This window comes from Arachis hypogaea, chromosome 16 (assembly GCF_003086295.3).
Source record: "Arachis hypogaea cultivar Tifrunner chromosome 16, arahy.Tifrunner.gnm2.J5K5, whole genome shotgun sequence".
In the NCBI taxonomy this organism is placed as follows: domain Eukaryota; kingdom Viridiplantae; phylum Streptophyta; class Magnoliopsida; order Fabales; family Fabaceae; genus Arachis; species Arachis hypogaea.
Genome location: NC_092051.1, coordinates 79,942,286 through 79,956,019, shown reverse-complemented (window position 1 = coordinate 79,956,019; position 13,734 = coordinate 79,942,286). Strand labels below are relative to the sequence as shown.

Below are 13,734 nucleotides of genomic sequence, written 5' to 3'. Positions count from 1 at the left end.
CAGAGCATTGTTGAGGCTCTCCAACACCAAACTTAGAGTTTGGATATGGGAGTTCAACACCAAACTTAGAGTTTGGTTGTGGCCTCCCAACACCAAACTTAGAGTTTGACTGTGGGGGCTTTGTTTGACTCTGCTTTGAGAGAAGCTTTTTCTGCTTCCTCTTCATGGATGCAGAGAGAGATCCTTGAGTTGTAAACACAAGGTTGTCCTCATTCATTTGAAGGATCAATTCTCCTCTGTCCACATCAATCACAGCTCTTGCTGTGGCTAGGAAAGGCCTTCCTAGGATGATGGATTCATCCTCTTCCTTTCCAGTATCCAAGACTATGAAATCAGCAGGGATGTAAAGGCCTTCAACCTTTACTAACACGTCCTCTACTTGTCCATAAGCCTGTTTTCTTGAATTGTCTGCCATCTCTAATGAGATTTTAGCAGCTTGCACCCCATAGATTCCCAGTTTCTCTATTATAGAGAGGGGCATGAGGTTTATTCCTGAACCAAAGTCACACAGAGCCTTAAAGATCATGGTGCCTATGGTACAAGGTATATGAACTTTCCAGGATCCTGTCTCTTCTGAGGCAATGTCAGTTGATCCAGATCACTTAGTTCATTGGTGAACAAGGGAGGTTCATCTTCCCAAGTTTCAATACCAAATAATTTGGCATTTAGCTTCATGATTGCACCAAGAAACTTGGCAGTTTGCTCTTCAGTGACATCCTCATTCTCTTCAGAAGAGGAATACTCATCAGAGCTCATGAAGGGCATAAGGAGGTTCAATGGAATCTCTATGGTCTCTAGATGAGCCTCAGAGTCCTTTGGTTCCTCTGAGGGAAGCTCCTTATTGATCACTGGAAGTCCCAGGAGGTCTTCCTCCTTGGGATTCACGTCCTCTCCTTCCCTTACAGGTTCGGCCATGGTACTTATGTCAATGGCCTTGCACTCTCCTTTTGGATTCTCTTCTGTATTGCTTAGGAGAGTACTAGGAGGGATTTCATTGATCCTTTTACTCAGCTGGCCCACTTGTGCTTCTAAATTTCTAATGGAAGACCTTGTTTCATTCTTGAAACTCACAGTGGCCTTAGATAGATCAGAGACTAAATTTGCTAAGCTAGATGGATTCTGCTCAGAATTCTCTGTCTGTTGCTGAGTGGATGATGGAAAAGGCTTGCTATTGCTAAACCTGTTTCTTCCACCATTATTAAAGCCTTGTTGAGGCCTTTGATCCTTCCATGAGAGATTTGGATGATTTCTCCATGATAGATTATAGGTGTTTCCATAAGGTTCACCTACGTAATTTACCTTTGCTATTGCAGGGTTCTCAGGATCATAAGCTTCTTCTGCATAAGAAGCCTCTTGAGTACTGTTGGATGCAGCTTGCATTCCATTCAGACTCTGAGAAATCATATTGACTTGCTGAGTCAATATTTTGTTCTAAGCCAATATGGCATTCAGAGTATCAACTTCAAGAACTCCCTTCTTCATAGGCATCCCATTACTCACAGGATTCCTCTCAGAAGTGTACACGAACTGGTTATTAGCAACCATGTCAATGAGTTCTTGAGCTTCTGCAGGCGTTTTTTTTAGGTGAATGGATCCACCTGTAGAAGTATCCAATGACATCTTTGATAGCTCAGATAAACCATCATAGGATATATCCAGGATGGTCCATTCTGAAAGCATGCCAGAGGGACACTTTTTGGTCAGCTGCTTTTATCTTTCCCAAGCTTCATAGAGGGATTCACCTTCTTTCTGTCTGAAGGTTTGAACATCAGCTCTAAGCTTGCTCAGCTTTTGAGGAGGAAAGAACTTGGCTAGGAAAGCCGTGACCAGCTTATCCTAAGAGTTCAGGCTATCTTTGGGTTGAGAGTCCAACCACACTCTAGCTCTGTCTCTTACAGCAAAAGGGAAAAGCATGAGCCTGTAGTCTTCAGGATCTACTCCATTAGTCTTATCAGTATCACAGATCTGCAAGAATTTAGTTAAGAACTGAAAAGGATCTTCAGATGGAAGTCTATGAAACTTGCAGTTCTGCTGCATCAGAGAAACTAGCTGAGGTTTCAGCTCAAACTTGTTTGCTCCAATGGTAGGAATGGAGATGCTTCTTCTATGTAAATTGGAATTAGATGCAGTAAAGTCACCAAGCATTCTCCTTGCATTATTGTTGTTGGGTTCGGCTGCCATCTCCTTTACTTGTTCGAAATTTTCAATAAGGTTGTCTCTGGATTGTTGTAATTTAGCTTCTCTTAGTTTTCTCTTCAGAGTCCTTTCAGGTTCTGGATCAGCTTCAACAAGAATGCCTTTTTCTCTGTCCCTGCTCATAAGAAAGAGAAGAGAAAAAGAAAAGAAGAGGAATCCTCTATGTCACAGTAAAGAGGTTCCTTATTGTTAGTAGAAGAAGAAAAGGAATAGGGGTGAAGAAGAATGAAGAATCCAAACACAAGGGTAAGGATAGCAGAGATGTGAGATGAGGAGATGTTAGTAGATGAATAAATAAATAGAAGGAGATGAGGAAGAAGGTGAATTTTCAAAAATTAGTTTTTGAAAAAGAGTTAGTAATTTTCGAAAAGAAATTTTGAAAAAGGTTAGAAATTTTCGAAAATGAAAATCAAAAAATTAAAATAATTAGTTAATTAAAAAGAAATTTTTTTGAAAAAGGGGGAGATATTTTCGAAAGATAGAGAGAGAGAGTTAGGTGGTTTTGAAAAAGATAAGAAACAAACAAAAAGTTAGTTAGTTAGTTGAAACAAATTTTGAAAATCAATTTTGAAAAGATAAGGAGATAAGAAGTTAGAGAAGATATTTTGAAATCAAATTTTTGAAAAAAATAAGATAGGAAGATATTTTTGAAAAGATATGATTGAAATTAGTTTTGAAAAAGATTTGATTTTTAAAATCACAATTAATGACTTGATTCACAAGAAATCACAAGATATGATTCTAGAACTTAAAGTTTGAATCTTTCTTAACAAGTAAGTAACAAACTTGAAATTTTTGAATCAAAACATTAATTGGTGATGTTATTTTCCAAAATTTGATATATAAAAATAAGAAAAATATTTTTGAAAAATGTTTTTAGAATTTTTGAAAATAACTAAGAAAAATGAAAATGATTTGATTTTTGAAAAAGATTTTGAAAAAGATAGGATTTTTAGATTGAAAATTTGATTTGACTCATAAAAACAACTAGATTAAAAAATTTTTTTGAAAAAGTCAAATCTAATTTTCGAAATTTTAAGAGAGAAAAAAAGGGAAAGATATTTTTTTATTTTTGAATTTTTATGATGAGAGAGAAAAACAAGAAAAATGATGCAATGCATGAAAGTTATGGATCAAAACAATGAATGCATGCAAGAATGCTATGAATGTCAAGATGAACACCAAGAACACTATGAAGATCATGATGAACATCAAGAACACATTTTTGAAAAATTTTTAATGCAAAGAAGACAGCAAGACACCAAACTTAGAATTCTTTAATGCTTAGACACTAAGAATTCAAGAATGCATATGAAAAACAAGAAAAGACACAAAACATGCAAATGCAAAGATCAAACAAGAAGACTTACCAAGAACAACTTGAAGATCATGAAGAACACTATGAATGCATGAAAATTTTCGAAAAATGCAAGATGAATATGCAATTGACACCAAACTTATAACATGACTCAAGACTCAAACATGAAACACAAAAAATATTTTTGATTTTTATGATTTTCTAATTTTTTTGTATTTTTTTTTTCGAAAATTAAGTGAAAAACAAAAATAAGGATTCCAAAATTTTAATATGAATTCCAGGAATCTTATACTTTTTAGTCTAAAGCTCCAATCAAAGGGTCAGGCATGGCTTAATAGCCAGCCAAGCTTTAGAATGGAATTACATCCATTGAGGTGATTAGTTGAAGACCAATCCCAAAGGAGTTTGAATATGGCTTTACAGCTAGCCCGGCTTCAACATGCTTCATGAAACACTAGAATTCATTCTTAAAAATTCTGAAGAAAATTATATTTTTGAAATAATTTTTTTTTTAATTTTTTTTTTCGAAAACAAAGGAGAATTTTTTTGAAAGAATTTTGAAGAATTTTTGAAAATAAAACAAAAAGAAAATTACCTAATCTGAGCAACAAGATGAACCGTCAGTTGTCCAAACTCGAACAATCACCGGCAACGGCGCCAAAAACTTGGTGCGCAGAAATTGTGATTACACTTTGATTATGTAAAATTCATTGCTCTTTCTTTCCCTGGAAATGGCGCCAAAAACATGATGCCAATACCATGGTTCACAACTTTGCACAACTAACCAGCAAGTGCACTGGGTTGTCTAAGTAATACCTTACGTGAGTAAGGGTCGAATCCCACGGAGATTGTTGGTATGAAGCAAGCTAAGGTCACCTTGTAAATCTCAGTCAGGCAGATATAAAATAGTAATGGGGTTTTCGAAAATCATTAATAAAATAGGGATAGAAATACTTATGTAAATCATTGGTGAGAATTTCAGATAAGCGAATAGAGATGCTTTCGTTCCTCTGAACCTTTGCTTTCCTGCTATCTTCATCCTATCAATCTTACTCCTTTCCATGGCTAGCTTTATGTAATGCATCACCATTGTCAATGGCTACTTTCGGTCTTCTCTCGGGAAAATGATCCAAATGCCCTGTCACGGCACGGCTAATCGTCTGGAGGCATCACCCTTGTCAATGGTTACATCCTATCCTCTCAGTGAAAATGGTCAACGCACCCTGTCACGGCATGGCTATTCATCTGTCAGTTCTCGATCATGCTGGAATAGGATTTACTATCCTTTTGCGTCTGTCACTACGCCCAGCAATCGCGAGTTTGAAGATCGTCACAGTCATTCAATCATTGAATCCTACTCGGAATACCACAGACAAGGTTTAGACTTTCCGGATTCTCTTGAATGCCGCCATCATTCTAGCTTACACCACGAAGATTCTGATTAAGAGATCTAAGAGAACTCATTCAATCTAATGTAGAACGGAAGTGGTTGTCAGGCACGCGTTCATAGGGAATGATGATGATTGTCACGTTCATCACATTCAGGTTGAAGTGCGAATGAATATCTTAGAAGCGAAATAAGATGAATTGAATAGAAAACAGTAGTACTTTGCATTAATCTTTGAGGAACAGCAGAGCTCCACACCTTAATCTATGGAGTGTAGAAACTCTACCGTTGAAAATACATAAGTGAATAGAGGGTGGGCATGGCGGAGTGGCCAGACTCCCATGGAGGTCTAGAGATCTCAAATTGATCAAAAGATGATTCCCAAGGATCAAAAAGATGTCTAATACAATAGTAAAAAGTCCTATTTATAATAAACTAGCCACTAGGGTTTACAGAAGTAAGTAATTGATGCATAAATCCACTTCCGGGGCCGACTTGGTGTGTTCTTGGGCTGAGCTTGAATGTTACACGTGTAGAGGTCATTCCTGGAGTTGAGCGCCAGTTTTGGTGCCAGTTTGGGCGTTGAACTCCACTTTGCAACTTGTTTCTGGCGCTGGACGCCAGAATTGGGCAGAGAGCTGGCGTTGAACGCCGGTTTTCGTCGTCTAAACATGGGAAAAGTATGGACTATTATACATTGCTGGAAAGCCCTGGATGTGTAATTTCCAACGCAATTGAAGAGCGCCAATTTGAGTTCTGTAGCTCCAGAAAATCCATTTTGAGTGCAGGGAGGTCAGAATCCAACAGCATCAGCAGTCCTTCTTCAACCTCTGAATCTGATTTTTGCTCAAGTCCCTCAATTTCAGCCAGAAAATACCTGAAATCACAGAAAAACACATAAACTCATAGTAAAGTCCAGAAATGTGAATTTAACATAAAAAATAATGAAAATATCCCTAAAAGTAACTAGATCCTACTAAAAACATACTAAAAATAATGCCAAAAAGCGTATAAATTATCCGCTCATCACAACACCAAACTTAAATTGTTGCTTGTCCCCAAGCAACTGAAAATCAAATAGGATAAAAAGAAGAGAATATACTATAAGTTCCAAACTATCAATGAAACATAGCTCCAATTAAATGAGCGGGACTTATAGCTTTTTGCCTCTTGAATAGTTTTGGCATCTCACTTTATCCATTGAGGTTCAGAATGATTGGCATCTATAGGAACTCAGAGTTCAGATAGTGTTATTGATTCTCCTAGTTCAGTATGATGATTCTTGAACACAGCTTCTTTATGAGTCTTGGCCGTGGCCCTAAGCACTTTGTTTTCCAGTATTACCACCGGATATATAAATGCCACAGACACATAATTGGGTGAACCTTTTCAGATTGTGACTCAGCTTTGCTAAGTCCCCAATTAGAGGTGTCCAGGGTTCTTAAGCACACTCTTTTTTTGCTTTGGACCTTGACTTTAACCGCTCAGTCTCAAGTTTTCACTTGACACTTACACGCCACAAGCACATGGTTAGGGACAGCTTGGTTTAGCCGCTTAGACCAGGATTTTATTCCTTTAGGCCTTCCTATCCACTGATGCTCAAAGCCTTGGGATCCTTTTTATTTGCCCTTGCCTTTTGGTTTTAAGGGTTATTTGCTTTTTGCTCTTGCCTCTTGGTTTTAAGAGCTTTTGGCTTTTTCTGCTTGCTTTTTCTTTTTCTTTATATTTTTTTCTATATATATTTTTTTCGCCTATGTTATTTTTTTTTCTGCAAGCTTTGTTCTTTGCTGCTTTTTCTTGCATCAAGAATCATTTTTATGATTTTTCAGATTATCAAATAACATGTCTCCTAGTCATCATTCTTTCAAGAGCCAACATATTTAACATTCTTAAACAACAACTTCAAATGACATATGCACCGTTCAAGCATACATTCAGAAAACAAGAAGCATTTGTCACCACATCAATATAATTAAGCTAAGTTCAAGGATAAATTCGAAACTCATGTACTTCTTGTTCTTTTGAATTAAAACATTTTTCATTTAAGAGAGGTGATGGATTCATAGGACATTCATGACTTTAAGACAAAGTTACTAACTACTAATGATCATGTAATGAAGACACAAACATAGATAAGCACATAACATAGAAAACGAAAAACAGAAGAAATAAGAACAAGGAATGAATCCAACTTAGTGATGGTGGCGTTTCCTTCTTGAGGAACCAATGATGTCCTTGAGCTCTTCTATGTCTCTTCCTTGTCTTTGTTGCTCCTCCCTCATTGCTTTTTGATCTTCTCTTATTTCATGAAGGATGATGGAGTGCTCTTGATGTTCCACCCTTAGTTGTCCCATGTTGGAACTTAATTCTCCTAGGGAGGTGTTGATTTGCTCCCAAAAATTCTATGGAGGAAGGTGCATCCCTTGAGGTATCTCAGGGGTTTCTTGATGATGAGCTTCTTCATGTGCCTGTTGAGATCCATGAATGTGCTCTCTTGGTTGCTTCATCCTTTTCTTGGTGATGGGCTTGTGAGATGAATCTTTCCATCTCCCATGGCTCAGAGGTGGAAGCAATTGCCTTCCCTTTTCTCTTTCTTGAGGTTTCTCTGGCCTTAGGTGCCATTAATGGTAATGGAAAAACAAAAAGCTATGCTTTTACCACACCAAACTTAGAATGTTGCTCGCCCTCGAGCAAAAGAAGAAAGAATAGAAGAAGAAGAAGAAGATATGGAGGGGATGGAGGGATGTGTGTATGGATGTGAGTGGTGAATGGAAAACAGAAGGGATGATCATGAATGGAGAGAGAGAGGGTGTGGTGGGTGGGGATCCTGTGGGATTCACAGATCTTGAGATGATCCTGTGGTGTCCACAGGTCCTGAGGTGTCAAGGATTTACATCCCTACACCCAATTAGGCATGCAAAATGCCCTTGCACACAACTCTGGGTGTTCAGCGCCAGGTTGGTGCCCATTTTGGGCGTTCAACACCCATTTGTTGCCCATTTCTGGGCGTTCAGCGCCAGCACCTCTCCAGGGTGCAATTCTGGCGTTCAGCGCCCAGATGATGCCCATTTTGGGCGTTCAGTGCCCAGATTCTGCCCATTTTGGGCGTTCAGCGCCAGAACCATGCTCTGTTCTAGCGTTGAACGCCAGGCAGATGCTTCCTCCAGGGTGTGATTTTTCTTCTGCTGTTTTTGATTCCGTTTTCGATTTTTATATTTATCTTGTGACTCCTCATGATCATGAACCTACAAAGACATATAACTAAGAAAAAATATAGTTAGATAAAAAATTAGGTTGCCTCCCAACAAGCGCTTCTTTAATGTCAATAGCTTGACAGTGGGCTCTCATGGAGCCTTACAGATGTTCAGAGCAATGTTGAGGCTCTCCAACACTAAACTTAGAGTTTGGATATGGGAGTTCAATACCAAACTTAGAGTTTGGTTGTGGCCTCCCAATACCAAACTTAGAGTTTGACTGTGGGGGCTTTGTTTGACTCTGCTTTGAGAGAAGCTTTTTCTGCTTCTTCTTCATGGATGCAGAGAGAGATCCTTGAGTTGTAAACACAAGGTTGTCCTCATTCATTTGAAGGATCAATTCTCCTCTGTCCACATCAATCACAGCTCTTGCTGTGGCTAGGAAAGGCCTTCCTAGGATGATGGATTCATCCTCTTCCTTTCCAGTATCCAAGACTATGAAATCCGCAGGGATGTAAAGGCCTTCAACCTTTACTAACACGTCCTCTACTTGTCCATAAGCCTGTTTTCTTGAATTGTCTGCCATCTCTAATGAGATTTTAGCAGCTTGCACCCCATAGATTCCCAGTTTCTCTATTACAGAGAGGGGCATGAGGTTTATCCCTGAACCAAAGTCACACAGAGCCTTAAAGATCATGGTGCCTATGGTACAAGGTATTATGAACTTTCCAGGATCCTGTCTCTTCTGAGGCAATGTCAGTTGATCCAGATCACTTAGTTCATTGGTGAACAAGGGATGTTCATCTTCCCAAGTTTCAATACCAAATAATTTGGCATTTAGCTTCATGATTGCACCAAGAAACTTGGCAGTTTGCTCTTCAGTGACATCCTCATTCTCTTCAGAAGAGGAATACTCATCAGAGCTCATGAAGGGCATAAGGAGGTTCAATGGAATCTCTATGGTCTCTAGATGAGCCTCAGAGTCCTTTGGTTCCTCTGAGGGAAGCTCCTTATTGATCACTGGACGTCCCAGGAGTTCTTCCTCCTTGGGATTCACGTCCTCTCCTTCCTTACAAGTTCGGCCATGGTACTTATGTCAATGGCCTTGCACTCTCCTTTTGGATTCTCTTCTGTATTGCTTGGGAGAGTACTAGGAAGGATTTCATTGATCTTTTTACTCAGCTGGCCCACTTGTGCTTCCAAATTTCTAATGGAAGACCTTGTTTCATTCTTGAAACTCACAGTGACCTTAGATAGATCAGAGACTAAATTTGCTAAGCTAGATGGATTCTGCTCAGAATTCTCTGTCTGTTGCTGAGTGGATGATGGAAAAGGCTTGCTATTGCTAAACCTGTTTCTTCCACCATTATTAAAGCCTTGTTGAGGCCTTTGATCCTTCCATGAGAGATTTGGATGATTTCTACATGATAGATTATAGGTGTTTCCATAAGGTTCACCTACGTAATTTACCTCTGCTATTGCAGGGTTCTCAGGATCATAAGCTTCTTCTGCATAAGAAGCCTCTTGAGTACTGTTGGATGCAGCTTGCATTCCATTCAGACTCTGAGAAATCATATTGACTTGCTGAGTCAATATTTTGTTCTGAGCCAATATGGCATTCAGAGTATCAACTTCAAGAACTCCCTTCTTCATAGGCGTCCCATTACTCACAGGATTCCTCTCAGAAGTGTACACGAACTGGTTATTAGCAACCATGTCAATGAGTTCTTGAGCTTCTGCAGGCGTTTTCTTTAGGTGAATGGATCCACCTGTAGAAGTATCCAATGACATCTTTGATAGCTCAGATAAACCATCATAGGATATATCCAGGATGGTCCATTCTGAAAGCATGCCAGAGGGACACTTTTTTGGTCAGCTGCTTTTATCTTTCCCAAGCTTCATAGAGGGATTCACCTTCTTTCTGTCTGAAGGTTTGAACATCAGCTCTAAGCTTGCTCAGCTTTTGAGGAGGAAAGATCTTGGCTAGGAAAGCCGTGACCAGCTTATCCTAAGAGTTCAGGCTATCTTTGGGTTGAGAGTCCAACCACACTCTAGCTCTGTCTCTTACAGCAAAAGGGAAAAGCATGAGCCTGTAGACTTCAGGATCTACTCCATTAGTCTTATCAGTATCACCTGTCAACGCATCAGCAGTCCTTCTTCACCTCTGAATCTGATTTTTGCTCAAGTCCTCAATTTTAGCCAGAAAATACCTGAAATCACAGAAAAATACACAAACTCATAGTAAGTCCAGAAATGTGAATTTAACATAAAACTAATGAAAACATCCTAAAAGTAACTAGATCCTACTAAAAAATACTAAAAACAATGCCAAAAGCGTATAATTATCCACTCATCTGGGGGACAGAGACTGAACAAGGAAAATGAGAGGAAGGTGAAGTGGGGTGATGAGAGATAGGACTGGGCAGAGCAGCACGGCGGTTGGGTTGCACCGCTAAGCTTGCGCCGGTGACGATGATAGCTGCAGCGAGTGGCGCAGAGGCAGCGAGAAACAGAGAGCAGAGGGGCAGTGAAAGAGAAAGGAAAGAAAAGTGAGAGAAGAGGGAGAAGACGGCGCGGTGATGGTGATTGGCGGCGGCAACGGGATTGGAGTGCTCGCCGGAGGTGAGGTGGTTACTGGGAGAAGTTTGAAGATGGAGGGGGGGTTGAATGGTGGGAGAAGGAAAATGGAACGTTGGGGATGGAAGGGTATGATGCGCGAATGCGCTAGTGCTTTGAGTCTCTGGGGTAAGTGAAAATTCAAATCCACACGCGCGCGTACGGTGCGCGTTTGCGTGGGTGGAAGAAATGGAAGAACGGAGCGAAAGCGCAATGCGTGCTTGCGCGTACATGAAGGAATCGAATGGGCGCGGACGCGCAAGGTGCACGTCGGCGCAGATGTGCTGGGCTATAGGCACAAAAGGGGCCCAGAGTTGGCACAACTCTCGGGTCCTTTGGCCTGGATGATGCTAAGACGCATTGACACGCGCGCGCACTATGCGCGTTTGATGAGTTATTTTGGAGGAAAATAAATCTCTCCCAAAACACACAAATCTAACCGGCAAGTGTACCGGGTCGCATCAAGTAATAAAAACTCACGGGAGTGAGGTCGATCCCACAGGGATTGAAGGATTGAGCAATTTTAGTTTAGTGGTTGATTTAGTCAAGCGAATCGAGTGTTGGTTGGGTGATTTGTGATTTGCAGAATGTAAATGGCATGAAAGTAAAGAGGGCAGGAAATTAAATTGCTGAATCTTAAGGAACAAGAAATTAAATGGCAGAAACTTAGAGTGCAAGAAATGTAAATTGCGGAATCTTAAAGTGCAAGGAATGTAAATTGCTTGAAATGTAAATGGGATTGGGACGTGGATTTGCAGAAATTAAACAAGGAAAAGTTAAATTGCATTAAACAGAAGAGGGAAAGGGAATTGGGATTGAACCGGATATGAAGTAGAAAAGTAAATGAACATAGAAAGCAGTAAACAGAGAAGTGAAATGGGAAATTCAGATCTCAGGACCCAGAGACTAGAAACCAAGTCTAGATCTCAATGCCTTCCTAGATCCAACAAGAACAATTTGCAAGGAGAATGTAAATTGCAAAGAAAGAGATGAGGAGCAATTAACAGAAAATTAAATTCAATTAACAGTAAAGAAACAGAGAGATCCAAGATTGAGATTGAAACAGAATTTCTTCAATTTCTCCAATCCAAGATCCAAGACAAGTGTAAATGAAATTGAAAGCAATGAAAACAAGAAATTAAAGTTCACTCAAGTTCAAAAGCTCTCCGAAAACTATTATGAAAATTCTAAAAAGAAAGCTCCCCGAATAACTTGAATTCTATCCTATTTATACACTTTCTTCCAATGATCTTCAAGCCTTGAGTTGGGCCTTTGCTCTTGGTGGAATTGGGTTGAAAGAGGCCTTGGTTGATTGCTCTTGAAGTTTGAAGAAGAACCAAAGTGAACCAATTGAACCGGGTTTGAGGTTAGCAAAAGTTGGACCAAAAGTTTGAGCCAAAGTTAGGGGTCTAACTTTGGCTCCAACTTTCATAGCAGCAAACACATTTTTCTGGTATGCACGTTGGTGCCAACGTTAGGGGTCTAACTTTGACCCTAACGTTGGCCTTGTCTAGTGTGCTTGTGGTGCCAACGTTAGCCTCCAAGTTAGGGGGCTAACGTTGGCGCAAACGTTGGCCCCTCTCCCTTATGTTTTCATGTGCCAACGTTAGCCTCCAAGTTAGGGGGCTAACGTTGGCGCAAACGTTGGATGGCCAGGGAGGAATTCATGTGCCAACGTTAGCCTCCAAGTTAGGGGGCTAACGTTGGCGCAAACGTGGGATGGCCAGGGAGGAAATTTCAAGTTCCAACGTTAGCCTCCAAGTTAGGGGGCTAACGTTGGGGCTAACTTCTTGCTTCCTGGTTCAATTTCACTTATTCCATTGTCCTCTCTTCACTCCTAGCCATTCCTCTTTGCTTCAACTTTTCTCCAAGCTTTCTTCACCTATCATTAATCAACCAAACTCATCAAAGCTATGCTCAAAATCATGAGATATTCATTCTTTCATAATATGCAACAAATATAGCATAAAACCTCATGAATGGCATAAATTCATATATGGTTGGTTCAATCAAGGGAAACATGAAAATCTACTCAATTAGCTTGCTTGTAGTCAAGAAAGTGCATAATTCTAATGAAAACAAAAGAAAAAGACTAGTTAAAATAGGCTAGGATGACTTTCATACAACACCAAACTTAAAGCTTGCTTGTCCCAAGCAACAAAAGATTATTGAGAAGAAGAATGAAATAGAAGATGATGTTCATGCTAGCAGGTATTATTATAGTTCATGGGGTTTTGTGTGGATATGCCAATACTCACTTCTTATTGACTCCTAGGCCTAGAAAGTCTCCTTCAAGCTTCAAGTGACATGCTGCTATGACCTCTCATTATTCCTTTATCCTTGGCTATTACTTTGTTCATAAGCTTTATTTGAGTGTCATGTGTAGCAAGTTCATTTTCTTTTCTTTATACTTGACACATTATTCACCATAGACACTTGGCTCACATTCCTTCTTAAAACATTGATGCCCAGCACCTCTTTGGGTTACTAAATGCCTTGTAGTTAGGTTGCTCTTGATAGTGGACTTTCAGCTGATGATCCCGGGTTAGTTAACCCAAGTCACCAAGTGTTGAGGCACTCCTAAGAGCTTACTAATCCAAGCAGATCCTAGTACAAAGACATCACAGGCATATATTTCAAAGTTCAAGCTATTGGTGTCCAGCTTTGTTTCTTTTTGTTTTTCTTTTGTTTTGCCACTTTTTGGCTATCTTTTTTTTTTCTTTCTAACCAAGGAATTTAATTCAATTGAGATCATAGACAGTAGGCCACTCTTTACTTAGAAGGGGATATCCTGGCTCTTTATCACTAAAAGTGAGCTACTATAAAAGATGAGCTCTTATTCATACCACCACTTACTTTTATTCCACTTCTATCTAACAGAAACCATTTTACTTCACATTCAAACTGTTCTTTTATTGAATTAAAAGATGCAGGGGATAACACATGCTTCTTGTTAAGTGAAAATGAACACACAAGCACACACATAAACTAGCCTACTTATTTTAAAAGATACAACATAATGC

The 13,734-nt window shown here is 39.6% G+C and overlaps 1 non-coding gene across 1 annotated transcript; it reads left to right on the top strand.

Annotated features, from left to right (window-relative positions):
- Positions 1–1,678: 1,678 nt before the first annotated feature.
- On the top strand, positions 1,679–1,782 carry LOC112761494 (small nucleolar RNA R71). The gene has a single exon (XR_003181888.1). It is a non-coding gene; the product is annotated as a small nucleolar RNA R71 (small nucleolar RNA).
- Positions 1,783–13,734: the final 11,952 nt, after the last annotated feature.